Here is a 21,897-nt window from a genome sequence, read left to right as displayed (position 1 = left end):
GGAAGATTCTAACAGAAATTTAGTCACAAAAGCTGCCTTTGTTGACTTTCTTATTGGACTTACACAAAAAATTACATAAAGCTGTGAACTACAACCATGATATTAGTGTAATTACTGATAAACACATAGACAGACACAGTTATTATGTGATAAACACCCTGAGGGGCATGTTTTCACCAAACTGTTTGCATGGTATATTTTTAAGTATCTTTCCATTTTTAACATTGTCTCCAAGAACAAAAAAATTACTCGAGAACCAAAAAGGGAATATAAAAAGAAAAGATAGACACTGTGTTCACTCACACTCGACACCGGTCCACTCGGCGTGGACACAGCCTCAGTGACCTTTTCCCTCGAGGCTGCGGGGGGAGGCGGCGATGCACATGGCAGACTGGGCAGGACAACTCTGCCTGGCCAGTGGGTAACAGTGTGGAGAGAAAAACTCCTTTTTCCTGAAATTATGATTGCACATCAAATTACTAGCTGTAGCTATATTCACCCAGGTCCAGTTCTGGGGAAACATTTAAAGCAGTGAAGTCTGACGTCTGCACTTTGCAGACTCAGGAAGTCATCAGGACGGACGGGCCACTGAAGAGGAAGAGGATGGTATTCAAACAGCTGAAGTCCTCCTATATCCCCTGTGCCCTTGCCCTCATGCACGCGACCTTTTTAAAATGCATATTTAACTAATGTAATGTTGTACAAATGTCCAGCATACACAGGTAGATCTGATGCGTTTATATGTTACAGTATGATTTCCACTGTAGATAGAGTAACACCTCTATCAGTTCACATAATTACTGTGTACTTTTTGTGGTGGGAACAGGTGAAATCTATTCTCTCGGTGACTTGAAAGTTTATGGTCATGTTGCTGTCATCACTCCACTGTGCCTTCCATCTCCAGGACGTCCCCATCTACCAGTTGCTGGTCTGCACCTATAAACAAGACCTCCCCAATTCCCCCACCCCCGCCTCCTCCCTATTTTTATGAGTTTGGCTTTACTAAGCTCCATATAAAGTGAGCTCATACCGTATTTGCCTTATTTCACTTAGCACAGTGCCCTCTAGATTCATGTATGCTGTTGCAAATGGCACAACTTCCTTCTTTCCCACACTGAATAATTTTCCACTGTGTGTGTGTGTGTGTGTGTGTGTGTGTGTGTGTGTTCACATCTTCTTCATCCGTCTGTTCACTGACGAGTGCTCAGGAAACATGCATGGGTCTGTGAAGCCCACCACCTGCTTGATTCCAACCTGCCCCCTGAGGCAGAACCTGTTTCCCTGCCTCCAAACAGTGCACCCTGGCCCCTCTTCATGCCTCGGCAGGGTTCCTGCCTCCCCCTGGCTCTACCTGGGTTCCATCCCTGCCACTCTTTAGCCTGGAGTTTCTGGGTAATGGGCTGAGCTGAATGCTGAGGCGGGACTGTGCTGATGGGTATACCAGTTGCTTCCCTACTGCAGCCACATGCATGTCTGCCATGATTACCCAGCGTTTCATGCCCTGGTGCCCACATTTCTCTTGATTTCGCTCCCATAATTGCCCTAAGAGCAGCATTCTCTCAACCACAGCAAATTGTCTGCAGGTATTTCATGCGACGGAGCCTTCGCATGCAGGCCTTGTCCTCTGCCCGGAATGTTCTCTCTCTCTTCCATCCACTCCCTGCCTGCAAATAGCTGGCTTCTATTCCTCCTGAAGGTCTCAGTGTGATGACTGCCCTCTCTGTGAAGCTTTCCTGAGCCCTACGCTCCTAGATGATACCCACACCTCTGGCCCCAGGAAGACCAAACACCTTCCCGTAATATCCTGCTAATAGCGCCATCTCTAAGTGTTGAGTTGTCTAGGCTGCCCTACCAGTGTCCAGAACCTTGAAAGCAACGACGATGACTCCTTTGATCTTTATAGACAGTGTCACACAGTAGGCATTCAATATGCTTATGGAACAAGATTAACTTCTATGATCCTGGGTCTTCATCCAAAGATGGGAAAAATGGGAAAAATACACCTGGTGTGGTGATATGAGTATAAAAGACAATAATACTTGTGGAAACTCATAGTTTAGTTCTGGACACATATCAGATGCACCATAAATGTTAATTAACTTTTCCTTCTGGAAACTACTTTTAAACTTCCTCCAGCTTCATCTGCAACCATTTAACATATCCTATGTACCTTGTCCTTGTGCCAGATGTGCTGAATTGCCCAGCTTTTCTGACAAAAGATGCAATTTCTCCTACACGGGGCACCCAGAACCTGGTGCACGCAGGCCTGAAGAGCCCATCAGCGTGTCTTTGTCCTCAGGATGAGCTTGGATCCCAGCCAGCAAATTCCCTTGGTCTTTCTCCTTCCAAGCTTCGCTCATCCTGTTTTTCCTGTTTCCAACTCGGAATAAATATGGTGTGAAATGCACGTTTCTCTCAGGCTGTGGTGCGCACCCTCTAAGGTGCAGAAAACAAATGCTCCCCGGACATCCCTGAGAGGTGAGGACGTTGCCCGGGTTTGTCTGCTGCCGTGTAGCCGAGCTGCGCTGGTGGTGCACTCAACGTGCCGTGGGAGCCTGGAGCAGGGGGACCGGCTCACAGCCGGAGTGGGGGGGGGGATAGGCTCCCAGGGCTGTGCATCTGCATCTGTCTTCAAAGCACAGATGGGATTTCTTCAGGAACAAAAGATCACGTAAAGGCCTTTATATGCTGTGTTGAGGGCCGTCCTTTGGAGGAAAGGTTCCCTGTGCTTCCAAAGTCCACAGAAGATCCCCTTGACTTTCTCCTATAAGCTATGCTAAAATACACATTTGATAACCAAATAAAATTTTCAAAAAAAGTGTCACTGGACTTCTCACTCCGGATCAATCAATGTGGTGTGTGCATCTTCGTACAATCAGAGCATCTTGTTAGACTAATCAGGGTTTCCACACTCATATGATAAATGTCTGCCTCAACTAAAGAAATGCAATGTTGTTCTTCAATTTTGCTGCTGCTTTATGACAAAAAAGTGTAACTCTTGAATTTCTTAAGATAACTCATGTTTCCTAATAATGAAGTATTGCTTTAAATAAAAGAATTTTCAAAATAATTTCTAAAACAGAGAATGACAAATTGTATTTACGTGCCAAAAGATGCATGGATAGATGGAGGGACTGAACAGGATCCCAGCACTTGGAAGAGATTGACAAGGGTGTGGACAGCCGCGTGACAGGCAGGCGGGGCATTTCGGGTCCTTCCCAAGTAACAGGCAGCTAGTTTTAAATTAAATCAGTAATCTGAAGGACAGATTGAGATTTTTGTAAAATACATGAGAAGAATGTAAAACTATCTGTCCTAAGTGTGTGGAGCAGGGACAAGAGCTGAGGAGCAGCAGAAAAAATCAGACACAGACCAACACACACTGGGGACCCAGCCCCGTTCGAAGACCTGAGCTCCACGCGCTCCTGCGGAAGGAGAGTGACAGAGGAGCATTTGCAGTTCCAAGCGGAAGGAAATCAAGTGGAATGAGGACGTTCATGAGAAATGTTGAATATTGCAAAACAAGGACACCCAGGGAGGACAAAAATGGCTCAGACGTAGACAGCAGGAGAACCATCAGTGACCCGAAGTGGGGGAACCCCACGCAGGGCCCCACACCCCTCGTTCCTGGCTCTGCGACTCTGAGCTTTCTTTGATGGTTGGTACAGCACGGTGCCTGCTCGGGGTGTTGCTATACCAGTGATTATTAAGATGAAAACATGTCAGAGATCTGGGGTGCGGGGTGCAGACAGGCGCTAGCTGGGTCACCACAGTGGACAGTCCCGAGGACATGCCCATCACTCCCAGCGTGGAATGAATCTTGGATCTCCGTGTGAAACATGGGGTTTTGCTATTCAATGAACTGGGGCCATTTTTCTGACTGATTTAACTTGCGGTATGGTATTGACAATCCGGTTCATTTTCCTGTGTTCATTTACGTCTTCATTAGTTCTTTTATCCCCAAATCCAGTGATCATTTGCTCGTCATTTACTGCATGGCAAGTCCTTCGGCTTTTTCAGTGTTGAGGGCCATTTGTCATATACTTGGTAACCCTGAGGAAGAACCCCCGGGGGACCTGCAAACGGGGCAGTGCTGACGGCCAGGGGCAGGGCTGTTTTGCAGAAGGAGAATCCCCTGACCTCTGGGCCATGCCTCACAGCACCTCCCTGAGGGGCATGGTCCTCCTTCATTAGGTGTCATGGGAAGTCAGAGAATCAAAGCCTGGGCTCAGTTCTAAAGCATCAGTTCCCACCTCAGCGCTGCCACGTTCTCTGTGTGCCTAAGGAGAGCTATTCTGCGGGTTCTCCGAGCTTCGGTTTCCTCAGACAGCAAGTGGGATTTAGTGCAATGCACAGAGGACCCGCACCGGCATCTTCCCGTCCGCCCTCCTCAGCGCGCCCCAACTCTCCAGGATGGCCTGCTCATACCCATCACGTGACCCACCATCTTCCCTCTCACACTGCCTCTCGGAACCCGAAGTCAGCCCCTGGACAGCCTGCCTGCCCTCTCACCCCACCCCACCCCATGGTCAGACCGGCCTTGACACCAAAGACCACGAAGAGAAACCAGAGAACACTGAAGAAGAGGATGGACACTCCGGAACCATGATCCAGAGAGCGCAGGGCCATTCCTGCCTGTGCCCCGGCAGGTCCGGACCCGAGGAGAAGCCGCCACCCTCTCCTGTATTTACGGAGTTCTGCCCCGAAGGCAGCAGACAGGCAAGGGGCTATTCCTGCTGATTTTACTGAAGAGCATCAAGGCTGGAGAAAGAGCACAGGCTTTGGAGTCAGACGCGAAGGCTGGCCACACCGTCCATGTGCTGTGCCATCCTAATTAATGCAGCATCTCTGAGCCTGAACTGAGGGGAGCCTGCCTACCTCCCTGTCAAGAAGACAAACTTAAAATATGTGGGCAGTTCACTGAGCAAAACCTTCTTCGCCGCCACTGCCACCGTTGTTATTTTCAAACAAGGTCAAGTGCTCTGTATCTACTTGTCAGTTACACGGAACAACCCTAGATGCTGTTTGCCCCATGTCGCTGTGAACATGGAAAGCATTGTAAATAGTCACCAACTCTGATAACTTCAGGGCTGGCAGCCCTGGAAAAAGCTGCCAAGTTCTGCCTACAGTTAAGGATTCAATTTTCCCTGTAGACCCGCGCTAGAGGCAGCTGGATAATCACTTCTAATCACCTGCCGATTGATTGGGCTGCCTTCTGTTTAAGCCCTGCCGGGAGACAGGCTCAGGCTCGGTGGGTGAGGGTGGAGCATGGCCAGCGCACACCACAGGCAGGAGGCAGCCCAGGCCATTTCATTTCATTTCATTTTGTTTTTAAATTTGTGGTGAGAACACTTCACATGAGATCCACCCTCTTAGCCAATCTCTACGTGCACAGCAGCGCAGTATTGTTGACCAGACAGAGCTCCAGGGTGTAATCCATCCTGCGTAACGGAAACTTTACGTCCACCGAACAGCACCTCTGCCTTGTCTGCACCTCCCTGGCCCTGCAGCCACCACCCTCCTCCTGGTGTCTATGAGTTTGACTGTATAAGATGCTTCACATACGTGAGAAGACGTACAGAATTTGCCCTTCTGTGACCAGCTTATGTCACTTAGCACAATGTCCCCCAGCTTCATCCATGTTGTCTCATATGGCGGGATTTCCTTCTATTTGAAGGCTGAATGACACTCCATTGGATACATATCCACCACATTTCCTTTATCGACTCATCACCGCTGATGGACACTTAGGCGGCCCCCGTACCTCGGCTAATGTGAATAATGCTGCAACAAACGTGCGAGGCAGAGACCTCTCTGAGATCCTGTTTTCATTTCTTTTGGACATATATCCAAAAGTGAGCTTGCTGGATTACATAGTAGTTCTCCTTTTAATTATTTGAGGAGCCTCCATACTGCTTTCCACAGTGGCCGCATCAATTTACATTGACACCAGCGGTGCAGGAGGTCCCCTTTTCCCCGCATCCTCGCTGGCACTTGCTATTTCTTGTCTTGTTGACAGAAGCCTTATGTACTGGCGCAAGGTGGTACCTCGCCATGGTTATGACTGGTGTTCCCCTGATGATTAGCGATGCGGAGCATCTTTTCATGTACCTGTTGGCCATCTGTATGCCTTCTTTGGAGAAATGCATATTCAGTTCTTTGATTCATTTTTTAGAAAGTTTGGATTTTTGCTATTAAGCTGTAGGAGTTTCTTACATATTTGGGTATGAACCACTTATCATATATATGGTGTGCAAATATTTTCTACTATTCTTAGGTTGCATATTCATTCTGCTCATTATATCCTCTGCTGCGCAGAAGCTTTTGAGTTTGATGTAGTTCAACTTGTCTGTTTGGTTTTTGTTATTTGTGCTTGTAGCATCATATTTAAGAAATTGTCATCAAGACCACTGAAAAAAGAGATTGAGGACACAGAAAACTGAAAAGACATGTTCTGTTCAAGGATTGGAAGACTTAAAATCGTTAAAACATCCACACTATCTTGAGATCCAATGTAATCCTCACAAAGATTCCAATGGCATTTTCTACAGAAATTGAAAAAAAAATCCCAAAATTCAGACGGAACCACAGAAGACCCTGAATAGCCAAAGATTTCTTGAGAAACAACAAAGCTGGAGATCTTAATACATCCTGAAATCAAAATATATTCTAAGCTATAGTAACTAAAACAGTATGGTTTTGGCATAAGACAGACATAGACCAATGGAAGAGAATAGAGAGACTGGAAATAAACTCACGCATAGACAGTTAACTGATCTTTAACAAGGGTGCCAAGATGACACAAGGCAAAAAGCACAACCTCTTCAACAAATGGTGTTGGGAAAACTGGCTAGTCACATGCAAAGTAATAAAATAAGACTCTTATCTTACACCGGGTACAACAATCAACTCAAAATGGGTCAAAGACTTAAACGTAAGACCTGGGACTGTAAATCTCTGATGACAAAACAGGTGGAAAAACTTCCTAATGGTGGTCTTGGCCGAAGCCACCAAAGAACCAACATGTGTGCCCCCTGTGGGGCCGGGCCTGCCCACCCGGTCCTCCTCCTAATGCAGCAGCTGAGCTGCCAGCAGCCCGTCTCGCTGGTCACTTGCGCCATTTGGCCTGAGAGCCACGGTGAAGTATTTAGGAAGGCAAGATACCAAGGAACATGGTATTTCTTTTATTAATGCTCCATATAAAGAGCACAATAAAAAAAAGTTTAAAACATGTTTTTTTTAAGTGAGTATGCTTGCACTTATCTGTCATGAAGTCGTGTTTCCTTAAGGAACTGGTCCAAGAGTAGAAAGGAGGAAAACTAGCTGGGGTCCTCAGGATAGGATTGTATGAATAGGAGTTTCTAGTTTACGTGGAGCATGATTGATTCATTCAGCAGGTATTCGAAGGCCTTCCCTGAGCTATATGCTCAGCTAAACACAGATGATGTCAATTTCACAAAGCAAAACAAAAAAACTGTGCTCACAATACAAGGTGATGGATGCTAGGGCAAAAGTAAACGAGGTGGGCTGCGGAGCAGAGGAGGGTGCCATGTGTATATGCACACATGCACACACACACACATGCATGCGTATCTTTTGATCAGTTGCATGACCCTCACCATCCCAGGCTGGCACGGCTACTCAAACAGTCCCCCACCTCCTGACCACAGAAGAGCCTGCATGCACACAGCAGAAATTTTCCAATTATTCACTATGTGATCTTCAACATGCTGCAAACTCTACCCCGCTGGAATAGTCCCTCCCGGCCACTGAGCATTGACAAAGGATGTCAACAACCACCCTTGGGTGTGAGAAAAGTCGGAGTGGCTTTCAGATCCGTCATCCCTTGTAACAAACACTCACCTGCCAGCAGGTACATTTTAGTGACTCCTGCTGCCTTGAATAGTGTCCGCTGGAGACCTAGGTGGGCACCAACGTGATCTAAGCCAAAATCTGTCAGCAGGGTCAGCAGGCAGGGCTCAATCCTTTGTGTCACCAGAACTGCTCGGCTTCCCTGGTCAAAAACATAAAAGCAGAAATCATTTATTCTTAGCCCCTATCTGTTCTCAGCTCTGAGCCAAGTATTCCTGCAGTTTAGACCACATTTTGTGAAAACCTTAAGAGCTGAAGAGAGACCCTTGCCACTTAGGGAATCTGCAGCTTGCTAAACTCAATTTTCCAAATGCCAGGGGATACATTTGGCCACAGAGAAAGGAATCAGCTCAGGGAGCAGAGGACCCCCGGCAGATCCCTGGCCAAGCCCAGGATACAGAGAACTCAGCAGAATTAGGTAGCTGCAGCGGAAACACCTCCTCGTCAATTCTTGGGGCAAAATCAGTTAGCAGGACACAGCGTCTGGGACTATAAAAAGATAGTGAGATTTGCAGAAAACACAATTGTTTACTTTAGCATGAAACACTACTAGGATTGAAACACATCCAGGGGTGGAATATGGAGACAAAGACATTTGATTAAGACCCTTCCGAACATATCAGGCAACCAAATGGATCTGCAGAATCTCTCACGAAGGAGCCCTTCGCAGTGAGCTCTGGGGTTGACGGCAAAACTGAAAACCCCTAAAGACACCCGGCTTTTCCTGCCCTGCCCCTGCCGGGCTGTCTTCTAGCCCCCGGGGCTTTGTTCCCTGGGAAGTGCCCCTGCCTCATTCTCTCCCACGGCTTGGTTAGATGGAGGCACCTGCCCTCTGGTCTGCAGGGTCGGCATCGAGCCAGGCCCACAGCTCGGCGCCCTTTTCTCCCTAAAGAGGGTGAGGAGTGTGCATACAGGAGGCCCCGAGGAGATGCATCCCGGGACTTGGATGCGAGATGTGCACGAGGGGAGCTGCCAGGGTGCAGAACTGGTGCCCAAGGCCGACGGCGGCCCTTGCCGCGGTCCGGGAGTGGAGGCAGCCCCAGGCGAGGCAGAGGCCGGGAGAGAAGCAAAACCAGGGCAGCGGCGTCCCTGGGTCTGGCTGAAACCAGGGAAAGCAGTGTCACCTCGGGCCTGTCAGACAGAAGAGAATTTCTCTTAAGCCCCTTATTTCTTCTCCATCCAGAAGTCAATCATCCCTGGGGCTGTCAGTTCCACAGAAATTATTCTGCACAGAATGAGGCTGGCGGGATTTCAGCCCCTGTAATCTCATGACTGTGAATAGGTCATGTCACGTCGCAAAAGGCGCTTTGCAGAGGGAATTAAAGCTGCTCACCAGCTGACATTAGAAATAGGAATATGAAATAGTTTGAGACCCAATTTCCAGGGTGTTTGTTGGGGGGGTTGAGGGGCACTTCCCACTCAGCCTCCAGTAATTCTCAGGACACTGGTGTCGTATGATTCAACCCAATTCTGACACTAACCACCAAGACAGATCAGATCCCAGAGCTGAACAGCTCGGCTCCACAAGACCACCCCTGCTGATATCCCCTCACCCCAAATCAGATGCCAGTCATAACCCCAGGTTGTCTCCCGGGCCTCTGAATGACTGGCTCTAAATCCCAGGTTCCCACAACCCTGTCCTCTGGTTCAATTAGCTGCTAAGAGCAGCTCACAGGCCTTGGAGGAACTCCCTACTCACTAGATCACTAGTATGTCATAAAAAGCAGCTGGGTGGACCGGCTGCATTGAGCAGGGCACAGGAGGGGTGAGCTTCCTGCCCTCCTGGGGGCCACTCTCCCTGCGTTCACCAACCTGAAGCTCTCAGAACCAGCCCTCTTGGGTGTTTATGGAGGCTTCACTACTTAGGTGGGAGTGGTTAAACCACTGGCTATTGGCAATTGATTTGCCCTCCTGCCCCTCTCCCCTCCCTGAGGTCAGGTGGGACTGACAGGCCCAGCCTTCTTGTCACAGGTTGGCCCAACTGCCAGTCAGTGCCCACCCTGAGGGCCTCCCAGGGTCCCCTCATCGACATGACACGACGCCTGTACCGCTATCAGGACTTAGGAGATACCAAGGGTTTCAGGAGCCCTGTGCCAGAGACGGCGACAAAGACCAAACACGCACTTACTATAAATCACAGTGGCACACAGGATTATTCTGGATCACTCTGGATCACACAGGTGAGCCCAAGGGAAGAGCTGAAGAGAAAGACAAACAGACAGACAGACAGGCTGCCGAGGGTGGCAGAGCGGGAAAGACTCGGTACCTCGCGGCTGCTGGCCCTGAGATGAAGGGGGGCCTGCAAGTGCAGGAGAGAGGTCCCCAGGGGTCTCACAGTGGGTAATGAGGGAGGCCGTCCTCTCACAGGAGGCCATCACAATGGGCAATGAGGGACCCCAGTCCTGCAGCCACTGAAGGAGCCCAGAAACCAATCTTCCCAGAACTTCTAGAGCAGAACGCAGCCCGAACAACATCTCAGGTTCAGCTTTGGAGCCTCGAAGCAGGGAAGCTGAAAAGCTCCCCACACTCCCGGCTGCACAGCTTTGAGAGAATGCACAGGGCACCTCAAGCCACTCAGGTCATGGACATCCGAGTGGCAGTGACGGAAACCCACAGCACACTCAGAAAGTCAAAGATGCTCCTCTGCTTTGTCTCCCTGTTGCTACATTGTTTAGTTTTGGAAGTAGGACTGCATAGGGAAGAGGTTCCTAAAAAGCTAAGAAAATTATACCGTGGAACTAGTGGCACTGATATTGTGGTACAAGCCCGCAGTACAGCAAAAAGTCCCCACACGGGGAGGTGTGGGAGTGATGGGGGGGCACTGGGCACTGCTGGCCCCAGAGGCACATGGGCTCCTATTCTGGTAAAGGGGCACCGCCCCCGGTGCCCTTCCTCAGTCCACGTCCATGGGCTCTGCTGCCGAGCGAGCTCTCAGCCATGGGAATGGGAGACCTCTCGCGGTGCAGACGGATTTTTCTAATGACGAATTTCTCAGTTCCCGTTTCCTCCAACAGCAAGCTTAACAAACGGAGCACTAAATCCAGATTTTCTTTGTTCCCCTGGCTCAGTCAGTGTCTTACTTCATCACCCTTTCCTTCCTCACCAGCACCTGCAGAAGCTCAGAAACATGCACCCAGACTGACCCACGAGGAGTGACAGGCCAAAGGACACTTCCAGGGCCACCATCCCGTTATACAGGCACTACAGAAACAAATCCCCATCTTAGTATTCAAGTGGCTGTGGCAGGCGGGACACCACTGACTGGGGCATCTTACAAACAGCAGAACTCTATTTCTCACAGTTCCGGAGGGCATGAGGCCCCAGATCAAGGCTCTGGCAGTTTCAGTGTCCATTAAGAGTTGACTTCATGGTTCGTGGACAGTCATCCTTTCCCAGGGCCCTCACATGGCAGAAGGGGCTGGGAGCTCTGTGGGATTTCTATCATAAGAGCACCAATCCCACTCATGACACCCCATGTTCATGACCTAATTGCCTCCCAAAGGCCCCACCTCCAAACATCATCTCATGGAGCTTTAGGATTTTGAACTATGAATTTGCAGAGTGACACATTCATTGAGCATAGCACCTCCCAGAGGATTTACACAGAGTATCTGCCTTCAGGTATTTCACGAGCACTACCAGGAAACAGGTCACAAATCACTCTCTCTCATTTGCACCTTCAGATGTGGAGGCAAAACCATCTATGAATATGTGCTGAGAACAAGTAGAGGTGGTGAGCTCTGTGGCTGCCCCAGGAGCCCACAGCCCATCCTCAGGGCCGTCCTGACCAGAAAAATGAAAAAGTTCCTTCAAGAGGGTAGTTCTATCATATAACAAGAAAGAGATAAAAGAGCATTCTTCCTTTTTTCCTTCAGAGCTTTTCTGAATCGTCAAAATTTCTATCAAATGAAAATACCCCAACCCAGCTCTCAGAATAAATATACTATAAATACCCAGTGGTTTGTTAACAGTTAACTTGAAAGAAGATAGTAGGGTTGCTGATTCTACAGACCTGTCCTGTTTGCACAGGGGCAGTGTTGGGCTTTAAAGGGGCTGACAAAGCCAGACTTGTCTTACACCATGAATGTGTCCAGAACAGACCCAAGGTCTTACACGATTAAGACTGAATTGACACTGTGAGTGCATGTGTTTGGTGTGTGTGGCGGGGGAGATGGTTCCTGTTTTCCTGTGTGTATTTTTTAGTATTCACCTGTCAGGATGATGTATATTCTCTTTTTCTACTTGGATTAGATTAATTACATCACATTTCTCTTAAAACATTACAGAATGGTCCCTCAAGGACACATAGCCTTGCCTTGTTTATCATTTTTCAATCTTCTTAGCTTCTAGTGTCTTAATCAAAGAAGGGACAGTAACTGTCCTAGGCAGAGATGGGTGAGGTGATGTTTGTCGGACCCTGAAGTCATTTTTCCCAGGAGCACTGAGTGTGGTTCGGAAATTTCTATGACTCCCTGCAAAACACCATCCCCACTGCCTTTATCCTGTCATCACATTGAACAAATCCCAATCAAATGCTGAAGTCATAGGGAATTCTAGTAATATGCTCGATGCTGTATTAATCAGAATTCCGTATTGCTAGTTATACAGATTCGAAGTAAAACAGACATGAGACAAAACTCTTCTCTCGTCTGGTCTGGAGCACCCGCAGGTGAGGAATTGCTATGCAGCCTGCGGGGAGAGTGGAGCCTCTGGGTGGGGGAGGCGGGAGGTGTAATCAAGCTAAATGCATCTAGTTTGAGGGAAGAAGGATATTAATATTCCAGTGAAAATGTCAGTGGAACACTTCATGGAACTCTATTTCCTTTGACTTCGAGGGCTTCAAGATAATCTTCTGCAAACCAAGTCCCGTGTTATGGTCACATGCCTCAGGACACAGAAAGCAAGACAGACAGTGATGTGAGGCAGTTCCTACAACACCTTACTTATGTCAGACAAAAAGGCCAACAGTTTATAACCAGAGCTCACCCACCTATTGACTGAGATCTTGTTCCATCCACAGAAAGAGTGGGGACAGACGAGCCTGTTGTGCTGAGCCTCAGTCTCCCACCACATCACTAGCAGGACCAGAAGCCCCGTGGATCGGCCATGGAATGCAGGGCAACACTGGCACCACACGGAGCCAGGCTCGGGGCTAGATGAACTGTGTCTACACCCTGACTCCATGATCCTCAAGTAATAGATAGATAATGAAGAGCCGTACATGGTTTCTTACGTAATGATGCAGGAGCGGAAGGGGACAGAGGTGTGAAGGGCGACACTGGCTTCCTCCCTCCCTTCCTCTCTCTCCTTTCCTCCCCCATTTTCTGACCAAGGTCCAGGCAACCACAACCACACCCCAAAGGTGCTGGACCTTTGTCTCAGGTTTTCTATACGAGCTGTTCTTCAGTCCTGATGACTTTTTAATTTTTTTATTGAGGTGTAATTGACATATGCTATCCTATTCATTTCAGGGGTATACCATAGTGATAATCTAAAACTTTATATTTATTTACAAAAATATTGGGCTTTATACTACAAAATGAGCCCCATGATAAGCCTAGTCACCAGTGGTCCTTACGATATTGCTGACGAAATTCCCTATGCTGTACATTACATCCCCATGACTTACTTATCTTATAACTGGAAGTTTTTACCTCTTGATCCACTTCACCTATTTTGCCTGCCTCTTAACCCCTCCCCACTCTGGTAACTAACCGTTTGTTTCTTGTTCTTACTTCTGTGTCTATGAGTCTGTTTCCATTTTGTTTGTTCCTTTGTTTTGTAGTCTACGGTAAGGAAATCATATGGTATTTGTCTTTCTTTGACATATTTCACAGAGCGTAATATGCTCTAAGTCCTTCCATGTTGCTGCAAACGGCAGGATGTCATTCTTTGCAGGGCTGCGTGATATTGCACTGTGCACATGTACCCCACCTTCGTTACCCACTCGTCTGATGATGGGTGCCCCCACCTCACTCCACCTCCACCCCTCACCCCACTTACTGTCCCTGCCTTTGACAACGTCAGATTCCAGTGGACAAGTTCAGTCCTGACCTTACCTGAAATTTCATTTATTTAAACACTTACATAACAACTGCTTTGCATCAGGGCCTCTTGGAAGCACTTCCTAAACGTAACTCCTCAATCCTCATAACAGTCTTTCAGGATAGCTACCATTTTTATCCTCCCATTTAACAAATGGGGGTCCGAATCACAGGAGAGTAACTTGCCCAAGGCCGAATAGATACGTGGCTCACACTCAACAAGCCTGCACGTCTAGGCTGCTTTCCAGATCATTTTCGCTGTGCCAGGAGCACCGAACGTGAGGCTCCTCTGACTGTGGTGTCACGTGTATGAGCCTGTATTAACATAGGCGCAATGCTGCACGGCAGGTCTAGGACTCACTCACCACGTGTAACCGAGCTTCAAGCCCACTGAGCACCAGTGCCCCAGACCCGCTGGCCCTGCGCCGGCAGCTGTCACTCTCCTCCTAGAGTGACATGCGCCCTTCTGTGACCACCTTGTGTCACTTAGCATAATGTCCATATATATTTTAGGCTGAGTGACACTCCATTGGGTATATAGCCCCCACATTCCCTTTATCCTTTCATCCTCTGATGGACACTTACAGTGGCCCCCATACCTTGGCTATTGTGAATAAGGCTACAACAAACGTGTGGTGCAGAAAACTCTCCGAGATCCTGTTTTCATTTCCTTTGGATATATATCCAAACGTGGGAGACTGCTGGATCAGACGATAGTTCTAATTATCTGAGGACCCATACTAAGACCTAAACACAGACATAGGAAGCTGCCAACGCTGTGATATTTCCCTCCTAGGAGTTCAGTTCCATCTCTTCGGCACAAGACAAACAACATAGTAACTGGACAATAGCAGGCAGGCAGCAAATACCTGTTAAACAATAAAGTGAATACATGTCCACATTTCCACTCATTTTGTATCTTTACTTGTGAAGGAAACTCTATTCTTCCATGTTCTCTCTTTCATCTAATTTACCTTCTGACATTATACATCAGATGTTTCTTAGCACAGTGATGTACTCCTTAAAAAGATATATAAAATTCTGTAGCAGTGATTTTTAGCATTTCATTTTACAAAAATAAAATCACATGGGTAGAACAAAAAGAGAAAAACTGTACCCCATACGCTGCAGCACTCCTGAAGCAAGTATATATAGCATGTAATATCATAGAGTCTTTAACACATCGACTTTTCCTGTGCACACTGAGATTTTCTTTAATCAGAACTATTCTGGGCATGAGGATTTTGTTTTTCATTGGTAATGAACCAGACTCTGCAAAGATTTAAAGTTCTCTCTGGCTGTAAATGAAAGGGCTTTGGGAGCTATTTGGCATTGAAACTATCTAGTTCAACGTGCAATCACTCCTTCATCGTAATGCTTCTGGAACCTGCGAAGTGTTACTGGGGACAGTAGTCAGCACAAAAAACCATGTACGTTTGTGTCATTCTCCAAAGATTTTTGTGTGGTGACATTGGAGTCTTCAGGCATGCTTGAGGGCAAGACTATCCTATTTTTATTTTGATTTAAAAAGTAATTTTGTTATATTATGTAGTGGGATTATTTATTCTGGCAAAGCCCAATCTCCTAACCGTATTTCCCCATTCCAATCTCTTTCCTCATTTGCCTTTATTTTTGAAGGATTGGGGAAACATTAAAGAAGAAAATGTACTGAATAAATGCATATGGATCCTCTGCATCTCAAAAAAAAATAAAAAACAAAAACATACTAACATAGATTTCAAGTTCATTAAAACAAGACTGCAATTTCCCTTTAGTGTATTAAATCCTCAATGAAGACTCTTCAATTAAAAAATGTACTTAGTGCCATTAACTTTCATGTTCTGTTCATTTCCATCTATTTGAGAGACTGAAGGACAGGGGTCCACACACTTTTTACTTCCACTAGGGGATAACATTTCATGTTAAAAAAGAGAACGCAAGACTTTGACTACTGATAAAGCAAATGCGTGACTCATATCGGCATCCCCACCAAGGAAAACTTAATAAAAACACCAAAGAGCTAATGAGACAAGGTAAAATTAGGAAATCAAATCTCAGAAAAACAAGGGCAAAATCAAGAGGAAAGCTCGCCTCCCTTCTGCTCGGCCAGCAATTGCGTTTCCTAAAGAAGTACCAGCAAAGCCAGGAAGGATTTACTGACTTTCTTCCCTGGAAGGAATTCGTACATGGAAATAGGCTACAGACCGGGTTTGGGTGTCTCCCTTCTGTGCTCCTGTTTATGTTACAGAGGCAGGAACCTAGGCACTCCATCCCCTCGCCGCCCTCTCCAGCAGGGCTGCATTGCAGGTTCTGCCCTCCCAGCAGAGGCCGCAGGTCTTCCAAGGGCTTCACCGCTCCCCCCAGCGTGTTCTCACCTCCCTGGAGCAGGCAGTTGGGGTCTCTCACAGCAGTTTCCAGGGCGTCCTGAAACTTCCTGGTTTCCACATGCAACTTCCATTCTTTTGTGACGGTGCTTCTCCCAGCCCCTCCGATGGTTTCACAAGAACCGATTTCTCTTTAACAATCAGTGTAGAGTTAGATTTCCTGACCCTTCATTACACAGCAAAGGAGAACGAGAAATAAAACCATGCCTGAGTGAACATACACCTCCAAATTGTGTCAACTGGGTGGTCCAGAGACCCTAAAATCCTGTGTTTGCAGATGGCAATCATCTATACCTGTGGTGTCCCACGGGCCTGCCCAACACCAGAGGGGAGGATAAAATTAAAATCTGTATCCTTAGTCTCAGGTTATTTCTCCAAATCAATACAAAGCGAAAGATATCCAAGCATAAGAAAACAAGACTCTATGTATTAGAATAATCAAAAACAATAGACATTAGAAGGAAATGCAGAAAAAGATATTAGCTTGTCAGTCAGGGATTATTGTTAAAATATGCTTGCTGTCTTGGCATAAATGAAAGACAAGCTTAAAAATATCTAAGGGTACCTAATTCTGAGAAGGAGGCCCAAGAGAGCCCAACTGTGTACAGGAAACGGAGCCGGCAGACGGAGATGAGCCCTGACTGGCACAGCCTCTGGACCAAAGTGTGTGAGTTTCTGATCAGCCTGCGAGGCAGTAATGATTCCACCCAGTGTGACCCCAGGTGACATCACGCCTGCAAAACAATGCCTGCGCATTCTCAGAGATACACCCCCCGGGCTCCGTCTGTGTCCCTTTATGACTTATAACTGTGCGTCTGACTATGTGTTTTGGGTGGCACACAACCTGTGGCTCGCCTTTGCGAGGGCTGTGCCCAGCCTGTGGACAGTCTGCCAGGCTTACACAGACACCCCCAGCAGGGCCTGATAGACAAGGAATTATAAACCGTTAGCCATACTCAAACGTACTCACTGGGATCATCCCCTAGCGTACAAACATTTTACTAAACAAGCGTGATTACACTGCAGTAATAGATGCCATTATGTCATCTCTAGATGGAATGTGCAGTTTTGATACTCAAGATACTGATTATTTTCACACCCAAGAAAAGCGACACAACCAGTTCCGTGTAGGATGTGGAACGTTTAGAACACCAATTTAAGGCTGTTCAGGTCTAATGAAAAAGCCGCCCAGGCTATGCACATCACGCGCGTTAAATGTGCAAGACTGCTGCAAATCCTTCACACAGACTCCAGAGCCGGGGATGTCCACGTGCCCGGCAAATAAAACAGTGGAACGTCAGGACTGAAAGGGGAAAATCACTCAATCACGTTTGTTTTTTTTAAATTATGTGAGTAAACTTTGAAATCCACACTTTCACCTCAACAACAGAAAGCGTGAGGGAGACAGACACATTGTGTTTCGGATGCTCTAGAATCAAGACAGGACGGATCTCAAGCCAAAGCAACGAACAAGCCCCCTCACATCAACAGGCGAGACGAAGACTGGAAACGATGGAAACTCACAAAACATGAACATGTCGCCACTCACATCTGGTTCTTCAGGCAGCCGACTAAGCAACTCTGCACTCATTTCTTCGGGACCCTTTACAACTCTGAGAGAGAATGGCGGTAACACGAATTCCTTCCACCTAAAATAAGGCCACCACATCCAAATGCTGACTCTACAGCAGTCTTGCTATGTGGTCCTGGAGAAATAGCCTAACGCTCACTTACCAAGTCTGTGGAAGACAGTTTCAAATGCATTTCGCAACCTAAGATATTAAAGTCATAAAGGACTAGGGGTCAGGCAAGCCCCCTGTTTAACAGAGCAGCCATGTGAGGCCACAATGCACTAAGGTACCATTTAAACCAGGATTTTCTTTTTCTGATTCTAATTTTTTAACTCAACAGCAAGGATTTAAGTGCAATTGAAGAATTAGGGAGAAAAGGATATATATATATACACACACACACACATGTACATATATGTGTGTGTGCAAATGTATGGATATATTTATACACATATACATATACATATATATACATAATATGTGAATTATGTATATATAATTAGTGCTATCATTTATTGAATCCCCTTACATACAAAGAGGTACTTTATATGCATTATCTCATTTAAGTCTTACTATATCCATTTTATATTTTTCAGATTGATAAAGAAAACTGAAGCTCAGAGAAGTTAAGTAAGTGGCTTAACTTCATAAAGCAAGTTGGTGTCAGACAGGAAACAAAGTGTATTCTGCCTTGGTGGTTTACTGGGCTGTCTAAAAAGGCTATCTCTGTAACTGCCCCAAAGCAGGTTCAAAACCAAAACTTATGTGTCAGTCATATCTCAGTCAAAGAATAAAAATGATCCACACATACAAAAAGCAATACTTAGTTGCACACGAATGTTCAAGGTGGCCTTACTCATACTAGCCAAAAAGTAGAAAAAAATTAACGTGTTTCCATAAACTGATGAATAAATAAAATGTCATATATTCATAAAGTGTAATACTATTCATCAATAAAAAGGAGTGAAATATTGACACATGCTGAAACATGAATAAATCACAAAAACATTCTGTTAAGTGAGAGGAGTCACAAAAGACCCTGTAAGGTGTGGTCCTATGTACGAGAAATGTACTGAATAAGCAAATGTCCGGAGACAGAAAGCAAATCCGTGGCTGAGTGGAGCTGGGATGTAAGGCAGGAACGGAAGTGACTACTAATGGGAATGAGCCTGTTTGGGGAAGGATGGAAACACTGACAAAGAGGCTATGGCGATGGCTGAACAATTTTGTAAATATGTTTTAAAAATCATCTGCATACTTTGAATAAACAAACTTTATTATGTAGGTTATATCTCAATAAGGCTGTAAAAAAATAAATGCTTAGGTCACTAGGTAATGGTATCAAAGATCCCCTTCAGTGAATTCCCTTAAGATCCCTTTGCATTAATCAACCATCAGGATGGTCCAGGCATTGAACACCAGGAAATCTGGGCACCACATTCTGTCAGAAGTCTCAAATATAAATAATCAAATTATCAATTTTTTTCCTCTTATCACTGATGCTTTTTGTCTGCCCTCCAATTTCTTCTGACCAAATTTTAAGATAGAGCATTAAAATCCCCAATGGTGATTCTGGATTTCTCTGTTTCCTCCTTTAATTTTATCACTGTGTTCCTCTATATTCTGCTAATGCTTGTTTCAAAATCTAGCTTGAAATGATATTTTTCAAATATCCAGTTTGTCTGACAGCAACAGGGCTCGAGCGGCATGACTTGAATGAAATACTTGCAACCCTGCCGGCTCACAGCTATCCCCATGTTTTGATTTAAAGTGTCTACTGTGGACAGAATATATTTGGGACTTGCTTTTTGTACCTATTCCGAAAATTTCTGCCTCCTCATGGGCCCATTAGCTCTGCTGATACTCAGAATGATCACTGGCATGTCTGGTCCACACCTGCCGTCTTGCTGTTTGTCTTCCAGCTTGGCCACATACCACTGCCCCTCTGTTCCTCTCCGCACACCCCCCTTCTTTTGGGTTAAGTGATTTAATTTAACATCAATTTTAATTTCTTTGTAGGTGTTTTTAGTTTTTTTTAGCTACTTGTCTTTATAAACCTCATTTTTTAAAATTTGCCCTTGGTGTTGCACTGTAGGGTCCACAGTAAGTTAGACATATCCTACTTAGGGAAAATAACACCCTGGAAGCTATAAATTCTACTTTCCCTTATTTTTCTTATTATTGTGACTTATTTTACCCCCAAATATGTGATAAACTCTCAACAAAATGGTATTTTTCTTTAATTAGGCAGTCAGCTGTCGTTCAAAGAAAAAAATTGACTTTCATATTCATCCACGCATCTTCACCATTCTTCATTTCTTCTTTGGACGTGAGCTTCCATCTACTGTGAGTTCCTTTTCTCCTGAAGAAGTTACTTTAGCATTTATTCTAATATATATATATATATTTTTTTATTCTGCATATGTGTCTATTTCCTCTAACTTAGAAAGAAAATTTTATTGGATAAAAAAAGCAAATTTTAAGAGTACTATTTTTATCCATTCAGCACTTTAGATAGGTTTTTTTTGGCATCCATTACCCTTGATGAAAAGTCATCAATCATTTACACCCTTTTTCTTCTGTATGAAATGTGTCAATGATCTTTGTTTGCTTTTAAGATGATATATTTATCTTTTACTTTCAACAATGTGACTATGATATGCTAAAGTTGCTTATTTTTGTATGTTGTACTTATATTGGTTCTGATATACTCTGTAATTATTATGGTTGAGCTTCATGGTTTTATAAATTGACTTTTGAAATTTAATATAATCCACTTATTATTATTAAAAAATAATTCTTCTGATTTATGCTGTTTTCCTTTGCCTATCATCTGGACCTACAAATACACACTGGATAAACCATTTGATATTGTCCCATTGGTTACTAAGGCCCTGGTTTTACCCCATTATTTTTCTTCTGTTCTTCTTATTGGATGAATTTTTATTTATTTTCATGTTCAATAACAATTTATTCAGTAGTACCTGATATGATATTATGTTCACCCCTTATAATTTTTATTTCAAATATTACATGTTTAACTATGGGACTTCTATTTGGTTCTTTTTGATATTTTTCATCCATCCACTATGATTCCCCATCTCTTTTCTAATTGTGGATAGCCTTTCCCTTAAGTCTTTGAATATACTTACAAAACAGACTTAAAATAATGACCAAAAAGTGCTCACTGCACTTCCGTCATTTGAGCTGGCTTCAGACCTATTTCTAGTTCCTTTTAAAAAACAGACAACATTTTGACTTAAAGTATAACTGACAGCAGGTTTTTAAATTGATCACATTTTCCTGCTTCTTCTAGGCTGAATCATTTCTTACTGTATGCTGGTCACACTGTAATGCTGCAGAGACGGACTTCTCAGGAGTATTTTTCTGCCAGCCAGTTGAATCACTGGTAGGCTCTGTTCCAATCATGTTTGATTTTGCTCTGTGTTGGGGTGGATGTGTTTGGGTTTTGATCTCAATCTTAGAGTAGGACTGTTATGCAGGGGCAGTCGCGGCCTTTCTGTCATCCCACATGAATCTCTGGCATGGGAGAGAGGGACCCCAGTCTGTGCGCTATAAGTCCCTAAGCACTCACAGCCTTTGGCATCACACTTCAGGTCTAGGGCTCCAACAGGAGAACTTCAGTAAGTGCTGTGGAGTCTCACTCCACATGGGTAAAGCCTAGTCCTCCATCCAGGCCAGTCGTGAGTCCCGTACCCCACAAATCCCAGCTGGCTCAGCATCCTGGACCTCATCTCCTGCCCACTTAGTGAGTCTGCCATGCTGCCTGGCAGCATCAATCACAGGACAGTGTGCACAGAACAGAACACTGGGCAGCCATAACGCTCACCCCTTGGGTTTCTCTTCTGTCAAGGACCAGGTCCGGCACTGCCTGCTGTTTAGTGTCTGGAATTTGCTGCCTGTGTTCTTAGTTACATAGTCATTTTGGTAGGAGAGCGAGTCTCATTCCAGTTAACCTATCCTGGCTAGAAAGGGAAATCCCTGGATATGTTTCTTACTGTGAAT

At 45.5% G+C, this 21,897-nt stretch overlaps 2 long non-coding RNA genes across 6 annotated transcripts in view; one reads left to right on the top strand and one right to left on the bottom strand.

Annotated features, from left to right (window-relative positions):
• LOC140844829 (uncharacterized) overlaps window positions 1-16,986 on the bottom strand; it is a 197,037-nt gene extending 180,051 nt beyond the window's left edge. For 4 of the 5 annotated variants that reach the window (XR_012123324.1, XR_012123325.1, XR_012123327.1 and 1 more), the window contains exons 1-3: window positions 16,866-16,986; window positions 16,292-16,466; window positions 7,864-8,014 (exon numbers count right to left, since the gene is read on the bottom strand). This is a non-coding gene — a long non-coding RNA (uncharacterized lncRNA). Of the gene's footprint in view, window positions 1-7,249; window positions 7,677-7,863; window positions 8,015-16,291; window positions 16,467-16,865 lie in introns of those variants that run through there. The other variant, XR_012123326.1, reaches the window with a different exon arrangement.
• A 214-nt stretch (window positions 16,987-17,200) lies between these two features.
• Window positions 17,201-21,296, top strand: LOC140844828 (uncharacterized). The gene is made up of 4 exons (XR_012123322.1): window positions 17,201-18,157; window positions 18,468-18,501; window positions 20,119-20,217; window positions 21,188-21,296. It is a non-coding gene; the product is annotated as an uncharacterized lncRNA (long non-coding RNA).
• Window positions 21,297-21,897: the final 601 nt, after the last annotated feature.

Source organism: Manis javanica, chromosome 12 (genome assembly GCF_040802235.1).
Source record: "Manis javanica isolate MJ-LG chromosome 12, MJ_LKY, whole genome shotgun sequence".
NCBI classification, from domain to species: Eukaryota; Metazoa; Chordata; class Mammalia; order Pholidota; family Manidae; genus Manis; species Manis javanica.
This window is presented reverse-complemented; position numbering and strand designations above follow the sequence as displayed.